Genomic DNA, 11815 nt, shown 5'->3' on the forward strand with positions numbered 1-11815 from the left:
AGAAGTCACTGTGAGAGTATTTTTTAGATGAGATTAACATTTAAACCAGTGAACTTTGAGTAAAGCACTTTACTCTCCATAATATGGGTGGGACTCATCCAGTCAGTTGAAGGCCTTCAGAGAAAAAGATGGAGGGCCCTGGAAGAGAAATTCTGCCTTCAGGCTGCCTTTGGACTCCAGCTGCAACCTCAGCTCTTCCCTGGATCTCCAGCCTGCTGGCCTGCCCTTCACACTGCAGTCTTGCCAGCCCCACAATCACGTGAGCCAATTCCCTAAAATGAATCTCTCTCTTTCTACATCTACATGTATACACACATCCAACTGGTTCTGTGTCTCTGGAGAACCCTGAGCAATATACTTTCTCTAAAGGAGAAGACTGGGTGGACACATTTCTTCTAAACCACCTTTCACTGCCATCACCACACCCAGCAGTGAGGCTTGCGCGACTTACACGCTTCACAAGTAATTGAGTGAGAACCAACAACTAGGCGGAAAATGCTTCATGGCTTTGCCAGATATGATATTTATTTAAACTACTGCTTTGTTCCCGTCTAAGTCATTGGATCTAATGGAAAAGAACAGAAATTGACTGGAGTAAATCAAGGGTGGGAGTGATGAGCGGTGAGGTACCTTCCATTTCTGAAGAGTCTGTGACCCAGGATCATTCCAGAAACTATAGCTTCTGTTTTGTCTTTTAAATCAGAGTAAACGGGGACTGGCGGGGCCAGAAGCAAAGCTCTAAGCCAGGCACTGCTTCCTCTCCCTCCCACCCCATGCGCAGGTCCCTCTGTAAGGAAGGGCCCAACCCCATTCTGTCTACACACACCCTCACCATGGGCAAACACTTCCTGTTACCTATACACAATGCTGAGACCAGCATGAACTCATTTAGGTGCCTAGCAGTATCTGCATTTTACAAGAGCTGGGCCAAGAACTCAGAGAAACAGCTCCTAACTGGGGAGCATCACTGCTCCAAGTTTAACCATGAAGGAGACTGAGGCCCAGGGATATTGGGCTGTCTGCCCAGGGCTGCACAGGAGTCATGGTCCAAGCTGGTCATGAGGCTGCCGGGAAGGAGAAAGGTGTCTGGGAGGATATGCCCTGGTTTCTCTGGAATCCTCATTCACCAAGCCTCACCACTTCTTGAGGAGCAGATCCTGATGAAGGGATGGAGACTTGGCATCCTGGTTTTACCGCAGAGCTATGTCCTGGATATGGAAGACTGCTGCTTAATTCCCATTTAAATTTCTGGCCTAATGTCTCCTTTCAAATAAGTTGTGTCCAACACAACATTTCATTTCCCACAACGTGGCGAGCTCGTTCCTTGTCTGCTACAGCTTGGAGAGTTCCCTTATCCCTCAGCACTCAGCTTAGCAGTTACCTCCTCCAGAAAGCTTCCCTGTCCCTTCCCTGTCACACACACACACACACCCGCTAGCTCTGGTGGTCCACAGGCTCCATGCTAGATGCCTTGCATGGTCGCCAGGCTGAGCCCTTTAAGGGCAGGGAGCCTGGCACTGAGAGCATCTGGCACATGGTAGAGCTTGGTAAACATTTGATGACTAAACCACGGAGAGAGTAGAAGTGAGTACACTAGGGAATATTTCCTCTTTTAGGGAAAAATGACTAGAAATTACTAATCATCTTGCGTGATACATAATGGGCATTCAATGTTTAGAGAATAATTCTTAAAAGTAAGAGGGTTGTGCTCAGAATAAATACCCCCTGACTTAAGTTATGCTGTGGGGATACTAGGCAGTCTCACTGTAATTTCTGGGTAAAAATGTCAATGGCCATGAAGAGAATGTTTTCAATTTTAAGTTTTCCTTCCATACCTTTTCCAAAACCACCATAATGTCTTGTTGCTTATCTAGAATCAAGTAATTAGCACAAAATTTAGCCCCAAATTATGTATTAGAGGTATTTTAAACTTGAAATTGAATATGACAGGATTCCAGGGGCCTGCCAGTTATCTACGAAAAATAAGATCCACCTGGTGTCAAATTTTCCAGTTAATTCAACAAATTCAAAATCACTTGGTTTAGACATTAGGCAACATTGTGTTTGTTCCCTTTCATTCATTCATCCATTCATGTGGGGAATGGAAGCCTTCTGCCATAGGAGGGTTAGTAAGGTGCTCTAGGGGATAAGACATCAACAAGCAGGAAGGTGGAGGTCAGAAGTCCACCAGTGGGTGGATGGGCGTGCACGGGCTAAACCTAAAAACATAGCTTAGACTTTTGATCAAATGGTATTATAACCATCAAGGAAACCTAAGTTAAAAAATATACAGATAATGCTGTGATTAGGAGTAGGGCCCAGTAGGGATGAGATAGGCTAGATCTTGATGAGAAGGATGCTGAAAAGGAAAGGGAAGAACTTAACATATGGAAACTTTTCTTTGGCTAATAGCTGCCATTCCATACAGGCGATAAAAATAAATCTGTAGCATTCTTGACGAATAAAGGGACAAGCAACAAGATGGGCTGCACAGGGGCTGGCCCCTAGGCCAAGCTGGAGGAAAGGCAGCCTGGGGCCTGGGGCAATGACTCAGGCAGGAGGAATGTGGCTCAGGCCGCCTGCAGCTGTGATAAGGAGGACAGGATGGGGCACAGCAGAGGACATCCTGGAGCAGCCCAGCGACTTTCCACATAGGAGCTCATGTAGAAACCCTGGGCCTGAAAGAATTCCAGCCCCCATGCCAGGCGGAGTCCTGGAATGCGAACAAGGGGAAACGAGTAGAGATGTAACCTCCATCCCCAAGGCCTGGTGGAGAGAGGGAGCGGAACACAGCTGAGGTCCAGTGTGTTGTGCAGACAGCCTCGTTACAGACCCAGCTGGCTCCTGCCTTCCAGCCTTGCAGCCCTGAGCCGTGCTGAACACTTTTCAGCCTAGCCTGGGATGTCCCCATGCTCTGCGCCTTCTAACACTTGGATTCAAACCTCAGGCGTGTTTCTCCTACCAGCTGGTTTTGTGCCATATCTGTATAATGCTTGTGCCTTAATTTACTTAGGATGCTCCCTTCAGGGGGCTTACATTTTATACATAGCCTCTGCCCGCTAAGCAAATATCCTTGTTCATAAATTACTCTCACCTGAACCCCCATACCCCTTCCCCCCCCCCCCCCCGCAGACACAGAGGGTCCCTGGGCTTCCTTGCAGCACTGTCAAAACCCTTCCTGAGCATCGAAGGGCATCCACTCACCAGGCCCCCGATGGGACCAGGCACAGGGCACGCTTTCCCGCTTTGGAAGCAATCTCATTACTAGGCAGTGTAAACCACCGGGATTTCCCAAGAGGAACAGGTCCCTGCTTCGTCAGGTTTCTGTGCTCTGGAGCTCAGGCCCCTCCCCCTACAACCTCTCCTACACACGCTTGGGGGCTGGGGTTCTGGCCCATCCTTCAGCGAGCTCCCTGCTTCCCCAGTAAAGTAAAACATCATCCTATTAACATCCTGGTGGTAAGTCATGTTGCTCGCATGTACCTTGATAGGATGTGATGAGAATTACACTTCACCTCTGTGGTCTTCCTTCCAAAACCCAACAGGCCCACTCTAATTATGAGAAAAACCTCAGACAAATCCCACCTGAACAACACTCTACAAAATAACTTACCAGTACTCCTCGAAACTGTCAAGGTCATCAAAAACAAGGAAAGTCTGAGAAATCATCATAATCAGGAGGAACTTAAGGAGACATAATGATGAAATGTAATGTGATGTCCTAAATGGGATCCTGCAGCAGAAAATGACATCAAGCAAAAACTAAGGAAATCTGAAATAAGGTACGGAGTTTAGTTAATAACAATGTATCAATATTGGTTCATTAATTCTAGCAAATGTATATAAATGTAACATAAAAAGTTAATTATCAGGGAAACTGGGTGTGGGCTATGTAGGAACTCTTTACTATCTTTGCACCTTTTCTGTAAATCTAAAACTGTTCTAAGAGAAAAAGTTGGCTTTCAAAAAAAAACGGCTTTTCTTGAAAAGTCATTCTACAACCCCCAATAGAGCAGCAACTGCTGAATCCCATATCACTGAAGAAAATCTTACTTGTGGATCCTAAATGCTGCCTTTCAAACTATAGACACGATAAAGTATCATTAGTTACCAAGTGAAAACTCACCCACTTTAACCTTCTTTACTGCTATTTTAAATATCTATAAATATCTATAAATATATAAATATATATAAATATATATAAATATTCAAGATATAATAATTAAGAACCACTATTACTATGTCATTTAAAAATTCTGGTTTGGGGACTTCCCTGGTGGCACAGAGGTTAAGAATCTGCCTGCCAAGGCAGGGGACACGGGTTTGAGCCCCAGTCTGGGAAGATCCCACATGCCGCGGAGCAACTAAGCCCGTGTGCCACAACTACTGAGCCTGTGCTCTAGAGCCTGTGAGCCACAACTACTGAGCCTGCTCACCTAGAGCCCGTGCTCTGCAATAAGAGAAGCCACCGCAATGAGAAGCCCACGCGCCACAACGAAGAGTAGCCCCCGCTTGCTGCAACTAGAGAAAGCCCGCGCACAGCAACAAAGACCCAACGCAGCCAAAAATAAATAATTGATTTTTTTAAAAATTCTGGTTTGACTTATTTCTGATTCAGAAAGTAATATGTTACATGGTATGACTTGAAAAGAAGACATTGTTGCCAAAATTATTTCTCCCATAAGAAATAGTATTATTTGCAAACTTCCCATAAAAGCATTTTTGCTGACTCCACCACATTCTACCTTGTAGGAATTGTGATAACGAAGCAGTAATTTCCGGTAGTAGCAAGGTGCCGTACACCCCAAGCAAGAAGATTCCATATATTATTGTGCGTATGTGAAGTCTGGTCCATTCTTTCTTGGAGTAATTTGTGAAGTTATAAATACTTGTTACTCTGATTTCATCCCTCATTTATTTCTTGTGCTGTTGTTGTTTTATGGGGAATGGGAGGATTTGAGAAGGGGAGAGATGTTATCCGGGGGAAATTTGGGGAGAAACTTTTCTTGTTCTCGGAAGAAATATCTCAAACATAATGCTAGTGCCTTGGCTTGCCTATGTGTGGCACAGAACACATTAGGACACCATCATGGAATCAACTTATGGCAGACTCGGTTGAATGGAAAATCAACGGGCTGGCAAGTGCCTTTGAAAGACTGAAATACGCACCATGAACCCTGTCGTGCAGTCCTGCCCCGCCGCTAAAATCCGAACACCTCCCTGTTTTGTTTTACCTGCCATCTAGTCTTTTGGGCTTCCTCACACCTCAGTCTTGGCACCCATTTTCCCCCCTTTGCCAGCTGCTCCCTGGTTTCATACCCTTCCACTCTGTGTGGGTTGGGACAGAAAACTTGGCCCAAAAGGGTTAGGGCAGGGGGCTGCTGGCACAACTTCCACAGAGTCCCCTACGTGCCCAGTCCTCTGTCAAGTGATCCTCCCCGTCTGTTTCGTTTTGTTAGCAAGGGCTTTGGCATTTCAAAACGAATCAACAATTAGAAGGCTCACAATACAATCAGCCAATCAAAAAGCTGCAGAGCAACTGAGTGACTTCAACATCTTAAAGCTCGTTTCTGAGCACTGCCCACACCCAGAGCCTGCTGAGTTGGTCTCTTTAGGCAGTTTGCTCACTTCCCTTCCACTGCTAACTGGTGCTCAAAGGATCCCCAGTTTAAACAAAATCTGACTGGTCTGCTCATACTTGGAGGTCCTAGCGCTGCTTACTTTCATGAAACAAAACCTTCAGTTGCCCAGAGCCTTCGGCGGTTCCACATTGGCTACTCACAGGGCACAAGCTCATGTTGAGACAGGCACATTGTCTGGTTGGTTCCATCACCATTCTGTAAATTCTGCCAAATGTTGTTTGCACACAGATTCACCCCCATGCTGACGAAGGAGAGTTAGTGACTGAGACTATGTCTACCATGTCCCAGGGCCAGGCCTGACAAGGAGGTGAGAAGTCTGGATTTGGAGGCAGAGGATCTGGGTTTGCACTCCACACCTCTGCTTACTAGATAGGTAAAGGATAGGTTAACAGGAATGCTCAGAAATCTTAATGTGCTCATCTGAAAATGAAGGTAATAATCCCTGTGTGTTGTGGAGCTTATGTGAAATTTCATGTCAATGTGCTTTGCGAGGTGCTACAGATAAGAAGTGCTTTAGTATTCACAGTATAAAGTTTACAGAGATGCTTCCGAGCAGGCTGAGGTAATATGCAGGCAGTTTCAGAACTGTCAATTTCATTACGATGTTAAAAATGTGACTTTTAAGGCCTTCCGTGCCACTTGGCTACCAATTGAATAGTAAAAAGGAAGTTGAGAAAACCATGGCCGATTGGTGTTTGCAGAAATGTTAGTAGAGGCGTAGGCTTTGTTGTTAGACAAAAAAGCTCTTGAATTGGTCAGGGCCAAATGCAACCTTCACAACCTGTCAATCTATCAATCTAAGCGAGAGAAAAGATGGGTAGGACTTGATAAGGACTTTGCAAAGCTCCAAGCCTCTGAAGCAGGTGAGTGGGAAGCCAGCAACAGTGCTGAGGCCCTCTGCCGCTAATCAGGCTGTGATCGTCATCAGTGCTCTTCAGCCTTTTCATTCTCTGAATGGTATCTTTTGATGAACTGAATTTTAATTTTGCTGCCCTTTTATTGATCACTGTATTTCTTGTACAGTTAATGGGGTTATTTTGTGTGTTCTAAGCAATCTTTGCCTACCTCAAGGTCACGAGGATATTCTCCCATGCTCTCTGCTAAAAGCATTTTGGTTCCCTTTTCTATTTAAGTTTGTTATTCGTCTTGAATTAATTATTTTGAGTATGATGTCAGGGTTTAGATAAATGTATTTTGACATGCATCCATCATTATGGTATCATACAGAGTATCTTCATGCCCTAAAAATCCTCTGTGCTCTGCCTATTCATCTCTCCCCTCCCCCCAACCCCTGGCAACTACTGGTCTTTTTACTGTCTCCATAGTTTTGCCTCTTCTAGAATGTCATATAGTTGGACTCATACACATGAGGTAGCCTTTCCAGACTGGCTTCTTTCACTTACTAATATGCATTTAATTTTCCTCCATGTCTTTGTATGGCTTACTAGCTCATATGACCTTAGCCCTGAATAATATTCCATTGCCTGAATGTGCCACAATTTATCTTCTTACCTACTGAAGGTCATCTTGGTTGCTTCCAAGTCTAGGCAATTATGGACAGAGCTGCTGTTATCATCCATACGCAGGTTTTTGTGTAGACGTAAGTTTTCAACTCCTTTGGGTAAATACCAAGGAGCGTGGTTTCTGGATCATATAGTAAGAGTACGCTTAGTTTTGTAAGAAATTGTCAAACTGTCTTCGGGAGTGGCCGTACCATTCTGCATTCTCCCCCGTGAATGAGAGTTCCTATTGCTCCTCATCCTTGTCAGCTTTTGGTGTTGTCAGTGCTCTGGATTTGGGCCATTCTAATAGGTGTATTGTGACAGTATTCACTTTTTGGTGTATAGTCCTATGTTGCATAGAATTTTTTTGACATATAATTTACATAGAGTAAAAACCTTTTTAATGTGTACAATTCAGTTGTTGTGCAACCATCACCACTATCTAATTTTAGAGCATTTTCATCATCCCCCAGAAGAAACCTGTGTCCATTAACAGTCTCCATTTCTACCTCTCCCAAGCCCCTGGCAACCACTGTCCTGCTTTCTGTCTCTACAGATTTACCTATTCTGGATATTGTATACAAATGGAATCATGTAATATGTGGTCTTTTGCATCTGGCTTCTTTCACTTAGCATGTTTTTGAGGTTCACCCATGTTGTAGCATGTATCAGTACTTCAATCCTTTTTATGGCTGATATATTCCATTGTGTGGATAAACCACATTTTATTTATCCATTCATCAGTTGGTGGACATTTGGGTTGTTTCACCTTATGGCTAGTGTGAATAGTGCTGCTATGAACACTCATGTACAAGTTTTTGTTAGAATAGTTTTCAGTTCTTTGGGGTATATATCTAGGAGTAGACTTGCTGCGTCATTTGGTAATTCTATGTTTAACTTTTTCAGGTACCATCAAAATGTTTTCCACAGTGGCTGTACAATTTATATTCCTACCAGCAATGTATGAGGGTTCCAATATTTCCATATTGTCCCCAACACTTGTTTATTTTCTGGTCTTTTTTTTTTTTTTTAGCCATCCTAGTGGGTGTGAAGTGATACCTCATTGTGGTTTTGGTTTGCGTTGCTCTAGTGACTAATGATGTTGAGCATCTTTTCATTGGCCATTTGTATATATTTGTTGGAAAATGTCTGTTCAAGTCCTTTGCCCATTTTTTAAATTAGGCTTTTGTCTTTTTGTTGTTGAGTTATAAAGTTCTTTAGATATTCTGATTGCTAGACCCTTATCAGATATATGAATTGCAAATATTTTCTCCCATTCTGTAGGTGGTCTTTTTACTTACTCTCTTGATAGTGTTCTTTGGTGCACAGAACTTATAAAATTTTGATGAAGTCCAATTTATCTATTTTTTGTTGTTGTTGCCTGTGCTTTTGGTGTCATATCCAATAAATCACTGCTAAATCCAATATCATGAAACATTTCCTATATGTTTTCTTCTAAGAGTTTTATAGTTTTGGCTTTTACGTTTAGGTCTTTAATCCATTTTGAGTTAATTTTTGTATATGGTGTAAGGTAAAGGCCCAACTTCATTCCTTTGCATATGGATATACAGTTTTTCTATCACTAATTGTTAAAAAGCCTGTCCTTTCCACATTAAAGTGTCTTGACCCTTGTTGAAAATCAACTGACCATATATGTAAGGGTTTATTTCTGGGCTCTCTACTCCATTTCATTGGTGTTATATCTGTTCTCATGCCAGTACAACAATTTTGATTACCATAGGTTTTTAGTAAGTTTTGAAATCAGGAAGTGTGAGTCCAGCAACTTTGTTCTTTTCAAGATTATTTTAGTGATTTGGAATACCTTAAGATTCCATCTGAATATAAGGCTGCGTTTCTATTTCTGTAAAAAAAATGCCATCGGGATTTTGATAGGAATTGCATTGAATCTATATGTTGCTTTTGAGAAGTATTGCCATCTTAACAATATTAAGTCTTCCAATACATGAAAATGAGATGTCTTTCCACTTATTTAGGTCTTTAATTTCTTTCAACAATGTTTTGTAGTTTTCAGCCTGCAAGTCTTTTGCCTCCTTGGTTAAATTTATTCCTAAGTATGTTATTCTATTTTATGCTACTTATGCTACTGTAATGGAATTGCTTTCTTCATTTTATTTTCAGATCATTCATTACTACCATCATATGCATGATTCCAACACACCATAAACATAATTCCAACATCCCTCAATCTGACCCATTTTTTCAAATGGTATTTTTTAAATTTAATTTTTTAATTTTTGCTGCTAGTGTATAGAAATACAATTTATATTTGTATATTGACCTTGTATTCTGAGACCTTGCTGAATTCACTTATTAGCTCTAGACAGTTTTAATTTTCTTTCCAATTTATATGCCTATTTTTTTTTGCCCTATTGTCCCAGTGAATAGTGAGCTCCAGTGCAATGTTGAAGAGAAGTGATGAGAGTGAACAGTGTTGCCTTGCTCTCCATATTAAGGTGAAAATTCCAATATTTCATCATTATATATGATGTTACATATAGGTTTTTTTTTTAATTACCTCTGTCAGGTTGAGAAAGTTTCCTTTTATTCCTAGCATGCTGAGAGTTTTTATTATGAATAGGTGCTGAATTTTGTAGACTGCTTTTCCTGTATCTACTGAGATGGTCATATGATTTTTCCATTTTATTTTGATAATATGATGAATTATGTTAATATTTTTAAATAAAACAACCTCACATTCCTGAGGGAAAAAACGCTAGTTTTTGGTCATAAAAAAAAATGCTAGGCTCAGTTTGCTAGCATTTTGTTAAGGATGTTTGTGTCTATGTTCAAAAGGGATATTGGTCTGTGGTTTTCTTTTCTTGTAATGTCTTTGTCTGGTTTTGGTCTTAGGGTTGGGGCTGGCCAAAAGTTTTAAAAATTGGGAAATGATTTTCTCCTCTATTCTCTGAAACAGTTTGTGTATAGTTGGTATAATTTCTTCCTTGCAGGTTGGATAGAATTTACCAGTGAAACTATCTTTGACAGAAGTTTTCTTTGCAAAAGGTTTTTAATTGCACAGTCAATTTTTAAAATCAACATGAGGATCTTCAGATTCTCTATTTCTTCCTGTGTCAGTTTTGGTAAGTGTGTTTTTCAAGGAATTTGTCCTTTTTATCTAACTTAGTACTTTTTAGCATAAAATTGTTCAAAAACCCTTTATTCACCTTTATTAATCCTTTATCTCTGCAGAATTGCTAACAATAACCCCCTTTTAATCCTGATGTTTGAAATGTGTGTTTTCTTTCTTGTTAACTTACTCAATCTGATGTTATTTTCTATCAGCCTCAAGGAACTTGTTTAGCATTTCTCATAGTATGAATTTGCTAGAGATGACTCTCAGCTTTTGTTTATCAAAAAATGCCTTTATTTTGCCTTAATTTTTATAATATATTTTGGTAGTTTATAGATTCTAAGTTGCAGACATTTTTTTTTCTTTCAGCACTTAAAAATTGTCTCTGGCCTTATTGTTTCCGATGAGATGTCAGCTTAATTTTGTATGCATATAATATGTCTTTTTTCTTCTGGCTCCTTTTTAGATTTTTTTTTTTAACTTTGTTGTCAGCATTTTGATTACAAAGTGACTGGGTGTGATTTTCTTTATGTTCACTCTGCTTATGAGTTGCTCAGCTTCTTGGGTCTGGGGGTTTATATTTGTTTTCTTTTGTTCAACCATGTAAATCTTGGCTGCCTCCTGCCCACACTGTCTTCCTCTAGAGCAGGCCTGCTCTTCTATCTACCTATACCAGACTAGGTGGTTGCCTCAGCTGGGGCTTTTGGCTCAACCGTGGGGGGCTCATTCCTACCTGAAATTCAGTTAATCAGGGCTTCCTTGCATCTGCAACCTATTCACCAAATAGAAAAGTATGATTCTTCGTTCATGTAGATTTATTTTGTTGTTACCATGGTAGTGAAGGCCTTTTGCATTCTCCTTCATCCTAATCCTGAAGAAGAATTCAGGGTGTTTATTCTTATTCCCTTCATTCTAGATACATGAGAGATTGTACTTCCTGCCTCATAAAAGTTAGGTGTGGCCATGTGACTTGATTGACCAATGAAAAGTGAAGTGTGACTGTTTCTGGGTGGAATATTTAAGCCTGCGTGTGATTGGACACCATCACTTCCCTCTGTGTGGTAAGCTGAATAATGGCCCCCCCAAAGACGTCCTCTTAACCCCTGGAACCTGTGACTATGTTACCTCACAGGACAGAAAGGATCTCGCAAGTGTGATTAAGGATCTTGAGATAAGGAGATGATCCCGGCTTCTCCAGGTGGGCCCAGTGTAATCACAAGGACCCTCACAAGAGGGAGGCAGGAGAGGCAGAGTGGAAGAAGATGTGACGATGGAGCAGAGGCAACAGAGAGAATTGAAAATGTTCCACTTCTGGCTGTGAAGATGGAGGAAGGCACACAGGCAGCCTCCAGAAGCTGGAAAGGGAGGGAAACAGATTCTCCCCGAGAGCCTCCAGGAGGAAAACAGTCCTGCCGACACCTTGATCTTAGCCCAATGAGACCCATTTCAGACTGTGACCTTCATAACTGGAAGACAATAAATTTGCATTGTTTTCAGGCACTTAAGTTTGTGGTAACTGGTTACAGCAGCAATAGGAAACCAATACAGTCTGTCCCAACAACAGCAATGCTCCAAGTTGG

The 11815-nt window shown here is 41.5% G+C and overlaps 1 long non-coding RNA gene across 1 annotated transcript; it reads left to right on the forward strand.

Moving 5' to 3' along the window:
* The first annotated feature begins 308 nt into the window (after window positions 1-308).
* On the forward strand, window positions 309-9607 carry LOC117202815 (uncharacterized). The gene is made up of 3 exons (XR_004485286.2): window positions 309-605; window positions 3546-3782; window positions 9544-9607. It is a non-coding gene; the product is annotated as an uncharacterized LOC117202815 (long non-coding RNA).
* Window positions 9608-11815: the final 2208 nt, after the last annotated feature.

The sequence above is a fragment of the Orcinus orca genome, chromosome 15 (assembly GCF_937001465.1).
Source record: "Orcinus orca chromosome 15, mOrcOrc1.1, whole genome shotgun sequence".
Lineage (NCBI taxonomy): Eukaryota > Metazoa > Chordata > Mammalia > Artiodactyla > Delphinidae > Orcinus > Orcinus orca.